Source organism: Triturus cristatus, chromosome 1_2 (genome assembly GCF_964204655.1).
Source record: "Triturus cristatus chromosome 1_2, aTriCri1.1, whole genome shotgun sequence".
NCBI lineage: Eukaryota > Metazoa > Chordata > Amphibia > Caudata > Salamandridae > Triturus > Triturus cristatus.
In genome coordinates, this window is record NC_140580.1 from 489,652,744 (window position 1) to 489,663,294 (window position 10,551).

Sequence of the window (10,551 nt, forward strand, 5' to 3'; positions counted from 1 at the left end):
TTAAAGACAATCCATGCTTTTTTTATGTGTCTGGTCACTGGTGTGTTGGTGTGCAATGCATGCACCCTGCAGAGCTTTTTGGGGCCTGTGAATGTTCCTACATTTTGTTGCATTAAAAAGTCAGAGCAGTGTGCTTTAGCAGGCATCCTTTACCTGGCTTTTATAGGCCTTTTGTCAGCTCCTGGTGTTTCCCAGGCCGCCGGCTTCTTTGTGATTTGTGTGTGTCCATGTGGGTGGTGGCCTTTTTGGGTGTTTGGACTGTGAGTATTAGTGTCCTGCTTTTGCCATAGGCCTGCATGGTTTTCCTATTGGCTCTTTGGCTTACTGCTTCCATCCATCCACCCCCTTTGCCAGCAGCAGCTCCATGGATGCTGAGATGCTCAAATAATGCAATGGTCCACCCCTCTTCAATTAGATTTTTATTTTGTTGTTTATTATTAACTTTCCTATCCTTCCTGAGAGTGTACTGTGTGGCTGTACACAGTACTAGTAGTATAACATAGCTCTAGTTAAAAAAAATAGTCATAAATGGCTAGACTATCTTTTGTTTGCACTAGTACAGTACTAAGTAACTGAACCACAATAACAAATGCAACATTTCACTGATGTTCTTCTGTCTTCTTTGCTTTTAGGTGCACAAAAGACAGAGTAGGAGGTGTCATCGGCATCACCTGGCTACCCGTTGTACTGCCAGCCAGACAGAAGTCCTGCTGCGCATCACGCCCACGTGTGACCAGAACTTGTTGTGCATCTGCCTCCTGCCTGACATCTGAAGAAGATGGCCCCAAAGAAAGGTACCAGGTCCAGTACCAAGAAAGTTGCCGGTGAGAAGAAGGAACAGAAAAAGGAAGTGCCATTAACCACGACTGGTGGTGTGCCGGCCAATGTTTTTTTTGGCACTAAAGCATTGTCCGGGAACCAAGCTGGGAGCAGCACAGTGGTCAAAACCCACCAACCTAGGCCCAAGGGCTTTAGTGTCGCAGAGGTAGCCAGTCTACTAACGAGCAGCGATGTTCAAGAAATGTCATTACCGCAAAGTAGTACACAATCAAGTTCAACGCACGCGCAAACTCAGCAGATCAGTGTCAAGCCGCCGCAACCAGAACAGCAGCAGCTGCCGCAACCAGAACAGCAGCAGCCGCCGCAACCAGAACAGCAGCAGCCGCCGCAACCAGAACAGCAGCAGCCGCCGCAACCAGAACAGCAGCAGCCGCCGCAACCAGAACAGCAGAAGCCGCCGCAACATCCCACCATAGTAGTTGTTGCTCCTGACGTAGGGGCATTTCAGGAAACCGAGCTTCCTGCAGACAAAGTGGAGCGAAGTCAAACCACTGTTTCAGAAGATCAATTGTCTTCCAGACCACCAGCAAGGAAAAGGAGGCTTAGTCCATCATCTTCTTCTTCAAGCCCCGCTTCTGCTGATCGTGATGACACTTGGGTCCCACCAGCTCGGTCTGAGAGTGATGTACGCCACAAGACATTGCTTCTGAAAAGGAAGGTCCCAGAAAAACTTAGAGTTATGGAGGTAGATGTAGAAGAGGTAGGTGATGATGTTGATGAAGACGAGCCAGCCATCACGCACATTACTCCCGCCCCAAAGGGATTGGAGACCAACATTCTCACCCTATCCAGAAAGGCTGCTACTGAGCGGGATGTAGCACGGATCTCACCAACACAGGTTACACCACCACTACCTCCAGCTGCCATATTTTCCAAGGCCCGGCAGGGACCTACATCCAGCTCAACCATCTCAGTAGGTAGTGGTAGTAAAAGTCACAGTGTAGGTGGACAGGGTCACATATTTTCAAGCACCCCCTCAAGTTCATCTGGTGTTGAAAGTGGCACATCCAGCAGTGCCAGAAAGTTCTCCTCCCCAGTTTGGGACTTCTTTTCTGTTAGCGCCAAGGAGGAGAACGTTGCTATATGCTCAATTTGTCTGCAAGGTGTTCGGCGTGGTAAGCTTGGTACAAACTATGGTACCGGAGGACAAGCAAGTCATCTAAAAATACACCACACTATCGTGTGGGAGGATCACCTACTTAAGTTAAAAGAAAGTAGAAAAACTCAACCCATTGAAGTTGGTCAGGAATCAGGGAGCGATATTATTGTGGTGGCAGGTGAAGAACAGGGAGGCATTTCTAGCCCTGTCCCCAGTACTGCAGTGGTAACGCCCACATCCTCCTCAGTAACATCAGAGTGGCACCGCAGTAAAAGCCATACTCAGAGTCAGGCTGAGACACCAAGGCAACCGGCGACTACCTCAATGAGACAATCTGTGTCGTTGAGCCTTAGTGGGTTAATGAAAACAGCACCACTAAGGAAAGTAAGCCAGCCTACCATTGAGAGCATGTTTAGGTTGGAGGGGCAGTTCCAACGCAACCACCCAACGGCACGATTGTACAATGCGAAGCTGGCTAAAATGTTAGCGCTGGACCTTCTTCCTTTTTCATTTGTGGAAGGGGTGGGTTTCCTTGAATTTGTGTCTGCCATCTGCCCTAAATGGAAGGTTCCCAGCCAGTCCTATTTTGCACGAATTGCTGTTCCGGCACTACATCATGATGTGCTGGAATTGGTTGGTCATGGTTTGCAGCAGAGTGCTGTGCACAATATCCACCTGACAACAGACATGTGGAGCAGTTGCCAAGCCACAGATTACATGTGCATCACTGCACACTGGATCTCTTTTGTGGGGGATAGAGATCAACTATCTGCACAAGGTGTTGTTGACACAGCTGCGATTTTTGAAGGTACTCAGAAACATGCAACTGTAGCCATGTTCGCCATGGAGAAATCTCATACGGCTGAAAACATTTTAGAAGAGTTTCGCACCAAGGTTTTGGAATGGCTGCGGCCCAGAGGGCTTGGTATTGGTTTTGTTGCCACAGACAATGGCAGTAATGTACTTAAGGCCATGGAACTTGGTTCCTATTTCAGGGTTCCATGTTTGGCACACTGCATAAACATTATAGTGCAAGACTTTCTTAAAAAAGAACCCATAGTCAGCAATTTACTGGCCATCTGCCGAAGAATATGCACTCATTTCAGCCATTCTTTTAAAGCTCGGAAGCAGCTGAGGATCATCCAACGTGAATTTAGGATGCCAGTCAAGGCACTCATCCAGGAGGTGGCAACACGTTGGAACTCAACGTATTACATGCTTGATCGTCTGTACGAACAGCACAGCTCACTCCATGAATATGTCTGGTACAGAAGCAGTGATGCTAGTGTTAAAGGCATGACCCTTCAGAGGGAGCAATGGACCCTAATTAAATGCCTGACTGAGATGCTGTTTCCTTTTGAGGTCTTCACACGTGAAGTCAGCAAGGAGGACTGTACAATGGGCCAAGCTATCCCATTGTTGCAAATGCTAGAGCATGAGCTGAATAATGTGTCTGAATCCTACAAAGGTGTAGAGGACAGAAGGCAAGCCCATGACTTGGTGGAGAGCTTATCCAGGCCCTTAACTGAAAATTTAAGGATACAAAATAAAATTTTGTCACAAAAACATTACATTTGTGCCACAATTCTGGATCCACGTGCAAAATTAGGACTAGTGAAGACATTCCTTGCTTTTTCCGACAATGATGTTGCCCACTACAAAAGTTGTATAGCTGAAGCAGCCATTAAGTTTGAAAAGGAAGGGCTGCTAATTAAAAGCCCGCCACATCAACCCACAACAAGTACTGATACTGAAGCAGGCCATGCAGAATCAAGTGCAACTTCGTCGGCTGAGGGCAGTGCGGTTGGCTCACAATCACAACACTCACCATCACCATCGACTACAGAAACAATAACTGGATCATTAGGCCGAGTACAATCATTATCAGATTGGTATGTAAAGATGGGCTATTGTAAGCACAGTGCTGATGCACAGAAAAAACAGCACAAAAGCTTACCAGCAGCAACCCTGAACATTGAGCGGATGGTCCAGGCCTATCTGGACGACCCAACAGAGGTGTACGTTGATCAAAACCTAGTGCAGTATTGGTATAGGAAAAGGTCTGAATGGCCACAGCTCAGCAGGCTGGCGATAAGCTATCTGGCTTGCCCTGTCGCAAGTGTCTCTTCCGAACGTGTTTTCAGTGCTGCTGGTTCCATTGTAACCTTGAGAAGGACCAGTCTATCTCCAAAAAACGTGGAGAGGTTAACAATGATCAAAATGAATCAGCACTTCATACCACCGAATTACACAATGCATGAATCAACAGAGGAAGATGAGGACAGCGGCTCAGGTGACGGAAGTATTGTGTCAGATGATTACCTACTACTGGAAGAACCCCCAGAGTTTGAGGACGAGCTATACTTCCCTGACAATTAGGCTCGCACTTACTGTCTTCCTCCCTTTTTTCCCCCTTTGTTTATGTGTCTGTCGTTCCGGTTATAAACTTGTGAATCGCAACAAATCCATTCTCACCGTCTTCTACTCTTCTAATTTAAGATACAAGTTTCAGGTGTCTGCCATTTGGCACTACAGTCCTCACAATCCAGCTCCTCCGCTCGATCATACTGAATCTCCTGCTCAATTCCATTTCCCTCATGAATGATGATTGGATGATGGTAACAACAAATTCAAACTTTCCTCGTCCTTCCAAAACAAGTGGACCATGAATCAGATGACTACTATAGCTATCCTCCTTTCAGAGCCGAGAGAGACTGGCCATTAACTGAAAATAAGATGGAACAGGTAATGATTGATGCCATGCATTGGCCGCAGAATCGCAGACTGAATGATGTAGATTTTGTTGTGTGTGTTGCGCATGAATTGATGTAATTGTGCACTGCCACTAATCAACTTTCTACAGAACACACTAATTTTCCCCTTCTTGCAAACAAGAAATGTGTACTTCTCCTGCATCTTGGTGATACATTGCTTTTAATTCAATACAGGAAGGGGACTCACTCAATCTGCGCAATGCAAATGACAGTGACTTAACAGCACCGTCCATCATGATGATGGCGAAAGAGACGGCCCGTTAACTTAAGATGAGAAGGAACAGGTAATGAATGATGACAATTAATGGCATGCATTGGACACCTGACTCTGAGCTATTGGTCTTTGTGTTTGCGTTGTTTGTTTGTTGTGCACAAAGTGATGTCAAAGTGTACTAGTAGTAATCTATCTTTCTGTACACAATAAAGAATGACTCAAGTCAGTAATATTTATATTTCTACTCTTGTTGTGTTATAAAAATTATACTTATACTGCAGGCCGATCTTCAGTCAGTAAAAGTATCAGAGATGATGATGAAGTCAGGAGGAGGATGTTTCAGGAGTGGCATAAAACGGAAAAGCCTAAAGGTAAACACGTCAACAACAACCACTGCAGACCCAAATGTCTGTGTAGAAGTTGAATAGAGTGTAGCGGTGGGATGACTGCAGTGCATTGATTTTACTAACTTAAACTGTAAAATGCTATGTTTGGAATGGATAATGTGCTTTGCGATTGTCCAACTCTTTGAGAGAAAAAAAAAGGACTCTAAAGTGTTAACGTAGGATGTGCTAATGGTAAGCACTGTGGGCCTGATCTCTCCTGTTACTGTTGAAGGTCAATGCTGGAAACAGACTAGAGTAGAGATGATACATGCCACCTCGGAAAGTGTTCTTGTTGCACTACACCATCACTTGTGCATTTGTTTTCACTTGATTTCTCAATATCCCCTTTGGTTTTCAATCTAAAATTACAGTCCGGGCCTTGGCCAAAACTTTGTAAAACATTACAATGCATATTAATTACCTTACCAATCAATCACCTTTTTTTCCAGCCGGGCAGTGGCGAGGGGCGAGGCGACACACCCAAGATTGATGGACGAGAGGAGCAAGAGGAATGCCGAGATGCAAAAATCCAGTCTACATTTTTGACCAGGATAACACAGTAACAGTATCCACTTTTAACTTCTTTTAAATAATTTGATTAATATCTTGTATACTATCTTTACAACAGTGTGTTCTTGGAGTTGTTATTATCAATCATCATTAGGTTTGCTCTGTGTTTACGATTCTTCACTACCAATATTTAAAATTTCTATTTGCTGTCTGTTAAAGTATTAAGGCCGGAACAGAACAAGAAATAGAAGTGTATGTAATCCGGGTCTCTCATCATCATGCATGCATTGCCTTTTTCTCCCTTAACATATGGATATGGTAGTCTTCAATGATTGTCATTTGTTTGTCTATGTATACATACTGTTTTTCTATGTCAAACCTTTCCCAAAATCCCCCTTCCCATCCATTCAACAAACCCTAACCCTCTTCCCCCGGGCTGTGTGACTTATTGTCGAGGTGTGACTAAATTAAATTTACACCAATACTTAATCACACACTTGCTGGGGCGGATGTGGTGAAAGCGACACTACTTCAATTTCAATGCAGAGCGATGATCTTCTTCTGCTTGCCCACCCATGAGTAGGATATTTCAGAGGTTATTTTATTTAACAAAGGAACATATACCTCAGCATGAATTGCCGGCATTTATTGGATTTGTTTGTTGTCATTCCTCATATACAGCACTAACTGTTAGACTGTAGGCATAGTCAAGTGACTCGAGTCGACACAACTATAGTTTGTAACTCTGTCTAGTAGGCTATCCTCATAACCACCATTCAGTTTTTTTGTCAAATTATATTTGAGCATATAATTGTTGCTCGGTAAGTTCTGTAATGTACTTCATTCAACTACTCCTCTAACAGTCTCTCAAAGGCGATTGACTGTCTCCTTTTCTTTTTTTGGAAATGCCGCCACCCTGCCAGTGTCTACTACTACTACTATACTACCACCACCACCACCCCAATCATGGCATGTATGAAAAAGGAAACCATCTTCACCATGCAGCCAGTGCTGTGCCACAGTTGAACATAAACATCAAGCACCGGTAAGAGAGAAGTTTGGGGGAGGCAGAATTAATAATGGACATGTTGTCAATGATTTCATTTTCACACACCACTCCAAAGAATGCATAGACTAGAGGACAGACTGAAAGTACTAGAAGGACCAGTCAATGAGTGAGGTGTGTCGCATCTATCTGTTTGTGTCTTATACAGTCAGCAAATTATTGAAATCAAACACAGGCTATGGGCGGCCATGCAAAAGCAAGGAAACAGTGTGATGTAAAACAGTTACCCCACCTACAAAACATTAACAACATTGCATGTAACATAGAAAAATATATTTAATTTACCCTAACAAAAATAAAATAAACCTACAAAAGCTGACCCACCCCCCTCCCTAACCCCAACCACTGTCCACAGTAGAAAAAAGTCTTAACGGCCAAACGAGTAAAGAACAAGAACAGGAATTAAAAAAGGGGCAGTGACAGGGACTAACTGGTGGGGCGGGACTGGAGGAGGACACGCATCTGGCGCATCTCGTCCTCTAAATGGGCGACGCGGCGTCTAAGGCCGCGGCAGTTGCAGCCACAGTGGGGGGGCACCGGAGATGGCACGGTGGCGGCGGGCAGCCGCCAGACGGTTGCGCCGTACTACTGGAGGGCGGTGGCTGGGGCCCGGGGCACTGGAGGAGGCTTGAATTGCTGCTGCAGTCTCCTCCTCCTCCTCGGCTAGGACCACCAGCCGCCGGTATTCCTGCTGGATTGCCTCCAGCTTCCGGCGCCGTGCCTTGGCGGCCAACTCCTTCCGGTTGAGTTTCGGAGTAGCTGTGTATCAAAAAGAAAAAAACAAGACAATTGTAAAATATACTCTTAATAAAACAGTAGGACAAGGTAATTATTTATACACATAGTGGCATGGTAGAGTAGCACTATAAAATAAAGCACAGTAGTACATAACATTTTAAATGTCGCCCGTCCTTCTTCCTTCCACCTGTCTTACACTTTTTAGTTGAACAGTGCACCAGGTGCTCTTCTCCATTAAACTTTCAAAGCGGAGTTGAAATCAGATAGATGAGGCCATTGGTTACTCAATACTCCGGCTCCTAGTCCTATACCAATTAAAGGGAATTCTAGTCTTCTAGTTCACTCTTCAAACGTCCCCAACAACTCATACTTACTTACGACATCGGATAGCGGGCCCGCCATCCGACTGCTAAAAAGGGTGGGGGTCCCGTGGGGACAATTAATTAGGATGATGCGCCCGGCACAGTGGCGGGCACACCCTATTTTTTTAAATTTAAATTCTGGTTGGCTTTGCTGAAAGCAATGCTAAAATGTTGTGCTGCTTTTCCAAGCACAACATGACGGGCCCCACACGGAGCCTGTCACGTTTTGCTTTGAAAGTCGGGGGGTACCATAGCATAGGTAGGTACCCTCCATGGGGGCCCCCAAGCATACTCTGCAATATGTGCATGCCTTTCCATGGCGGACGGCAATGGTGCCACGCAAAGGCATTCCAAAATGCAGATTATATGGCTGGCGGTGTGTTTAGAGAGACACCACCGCCATATTGAACCCTTTTCCGCCTGGACATGTCTGAATATTTTCTACAGGGATGGCGGGAGGTTTGCCCCTGCGGTGACGGCAGTGAATTCAAGCCGGCCCGGCGGGGGCAATACGCCCACCATCCTAATGGGGCCCTAAGTCACAACTGTACAGTATACATATACATACAGTACACCCTTGCAGTGAGTGTGCTGTCAAGTTCAACAATAGTTAAGGATTATGAATCTAACTTACCACCGCCTGCCACTGGTGCTGCCACTCCCCCTACCGCTCCGTTGCTATCTGCAACTGCCGCATCCTCGCCCTCCGCGTCGCCTTCGCTGGCCCCGGCAATGGTGGTCGGTAGTGCGCCTAGAAAACATTACACATTTATTAGGCGTCATATACACCTCCCCCCTATTGATCAGTAGCAAGGTTGAAAAATGAGTTAATACTAACATACATCACTAGTACAAATCAGGTAGTAGTAGAGTAGACACTAATAGTTATATGATCATTGTAGCCTTTGCTTGATTAGCCCTAGCCATGCACATGTGACGTTACCTTTACCTTGCAGCTTCTTAAGACACCTTTGAGCCCACATGACCTGCCTCACACTGCTACTGTCTAGTCTACGCGCTGCGTACAAGCGGTCAACAAACATTAACAAGCCACTTTTTTAGGAAGAACTGGTGTTCTACTGTTACTGTTAGTCCATATTGCTTATCCATAGATGCTACACTTTTTGGCACGGCTGAGAAATGCTTGCAAGTTGCAATATACTAACGCACACCATTTCTTTTTTCGCATTACAGACGCAAGATTCCCTTCTACGAACCAGAGCTTCAGAACGATGCACCAACTACCAGTACTAGGTTCTTCTGAGGTGAGGGGTCCCTTCACTCACATCTTCATTTATAAATTTATATAAACTAAATTGCTATGGGATGGTGGTGCTGCCTTCCACCACTGTTCAGTTATCATGATTTAATTCCCAACTGTATAAGTGTAACAATGTATATTGTTTTAATGTTATTGATTTGCCGGTTGGTGCTGCTAAGAAAACAGTGTACAGACCTTCTCAAATTGAAATAAACATTTTAAACTTACATAGACTTGGTGGTATTTGGTGTGGACTAACTTACACGAGTGAGCAAATTAAAGTAAGGGTGTGCATGTGAATTGCTTCCACGACAGAGGTTGGGTGTGTTATGTTCTGGGTTGTGTACTTGTTGGGTATCTTGGAGGGAGGGTTCTGAGACCTAATAGGTATGACAAGACAGTACTATAGTCAAGCAGTGGAATTGTGGTGGGTGCGGAATTTCTGATTGAGGTGTGCAAGGAAGGTCCAACCTACCATCACCAACATCCTATTTTCTGGTGCAAATGTATGTGCAAGATCCCTACAACAGTGGTATGTCCTATAGGGTATCATATCAAAATATTAAGAAATCTGGTAGGGCTGTTGTTGCTGTGAATTTTCAAAGCCTCAACATCAATAAGAGTAAAAGTAGTACAAGACAACGACCCAACGGATTGTACGAGCTACTGGTGAATATGAGTTTTATATTACAACCTTTCACAAAGAGTGGCACTGGCCAACTGGGCAAGACTAGCTACTACAGTACAGACAGATAGTATGTAGTAGTAGTAGTAGTACACAGAGTCATCATAGCGGAGGCAGGGATAAGATTTTTGAAACCGTACAGATCGAAGGATAATTGGTGGTAAAAAAATAGCATTTGGAAACACACTATAGTTCGGGAAAAATGGGGCAGTAAAAGTTATGGAATAAGAAATATTATTAAAAACAAGAAGACTTACTGGGGCCAGCAGAGGAGCCCTCAGCGGTGTCCTCCTGGTGGTGTTCCTGTCCCGCCGACTGCCCAGTCCCTGTTGGTCTGCCCCTGGGTGCTGATGAACAGGAAAGATATAAGAAAGAGACAAACATTGATGGATGGTGTCAAACAAATACAATATTTTTCAACAACGGTCAAAAAACACCTATGTAAACAACAATTGCAATAACTACATTGACCGATCTCATCTGGTCAACATGTAATATCGGGGGATTCGCAGTTCGACTACTTAAGTTACTATTTATCAACAGTAATCCAGTCTTCCATTCTGATTCCAGAAAACTAAGTTACAACTAAGCCTAAGTAGTAGTACAACGTACCACC

The 10,551-nt window shown here is 44.8% G+C and overlaps 1 long non-coding RNA gene across 1 annotated transcript; it reads right to left on the minus strand.

Annotated features, from left to right (window-relative positions):
• Window positions 1–7,533: 7,533 nt before the first annotated feature.
• On the minus strand, window positions 7,534–10,264 carry LOC146867526 (uncharacterized). Its single transcript, XR_014966107.1, has 3 exons — window positions 10,193–10,264; window positions 8,624–8,740; window positions 7,534–7,648 (listed from the first exon to the last, which is right to left on the minus strand). It is a non-coding gene; the product is annotated as an uncharacterized LOC146867526 (long non-coding RNA).
• Window positions 10,265–10,551: the final 287 nt, after the last annotated feature.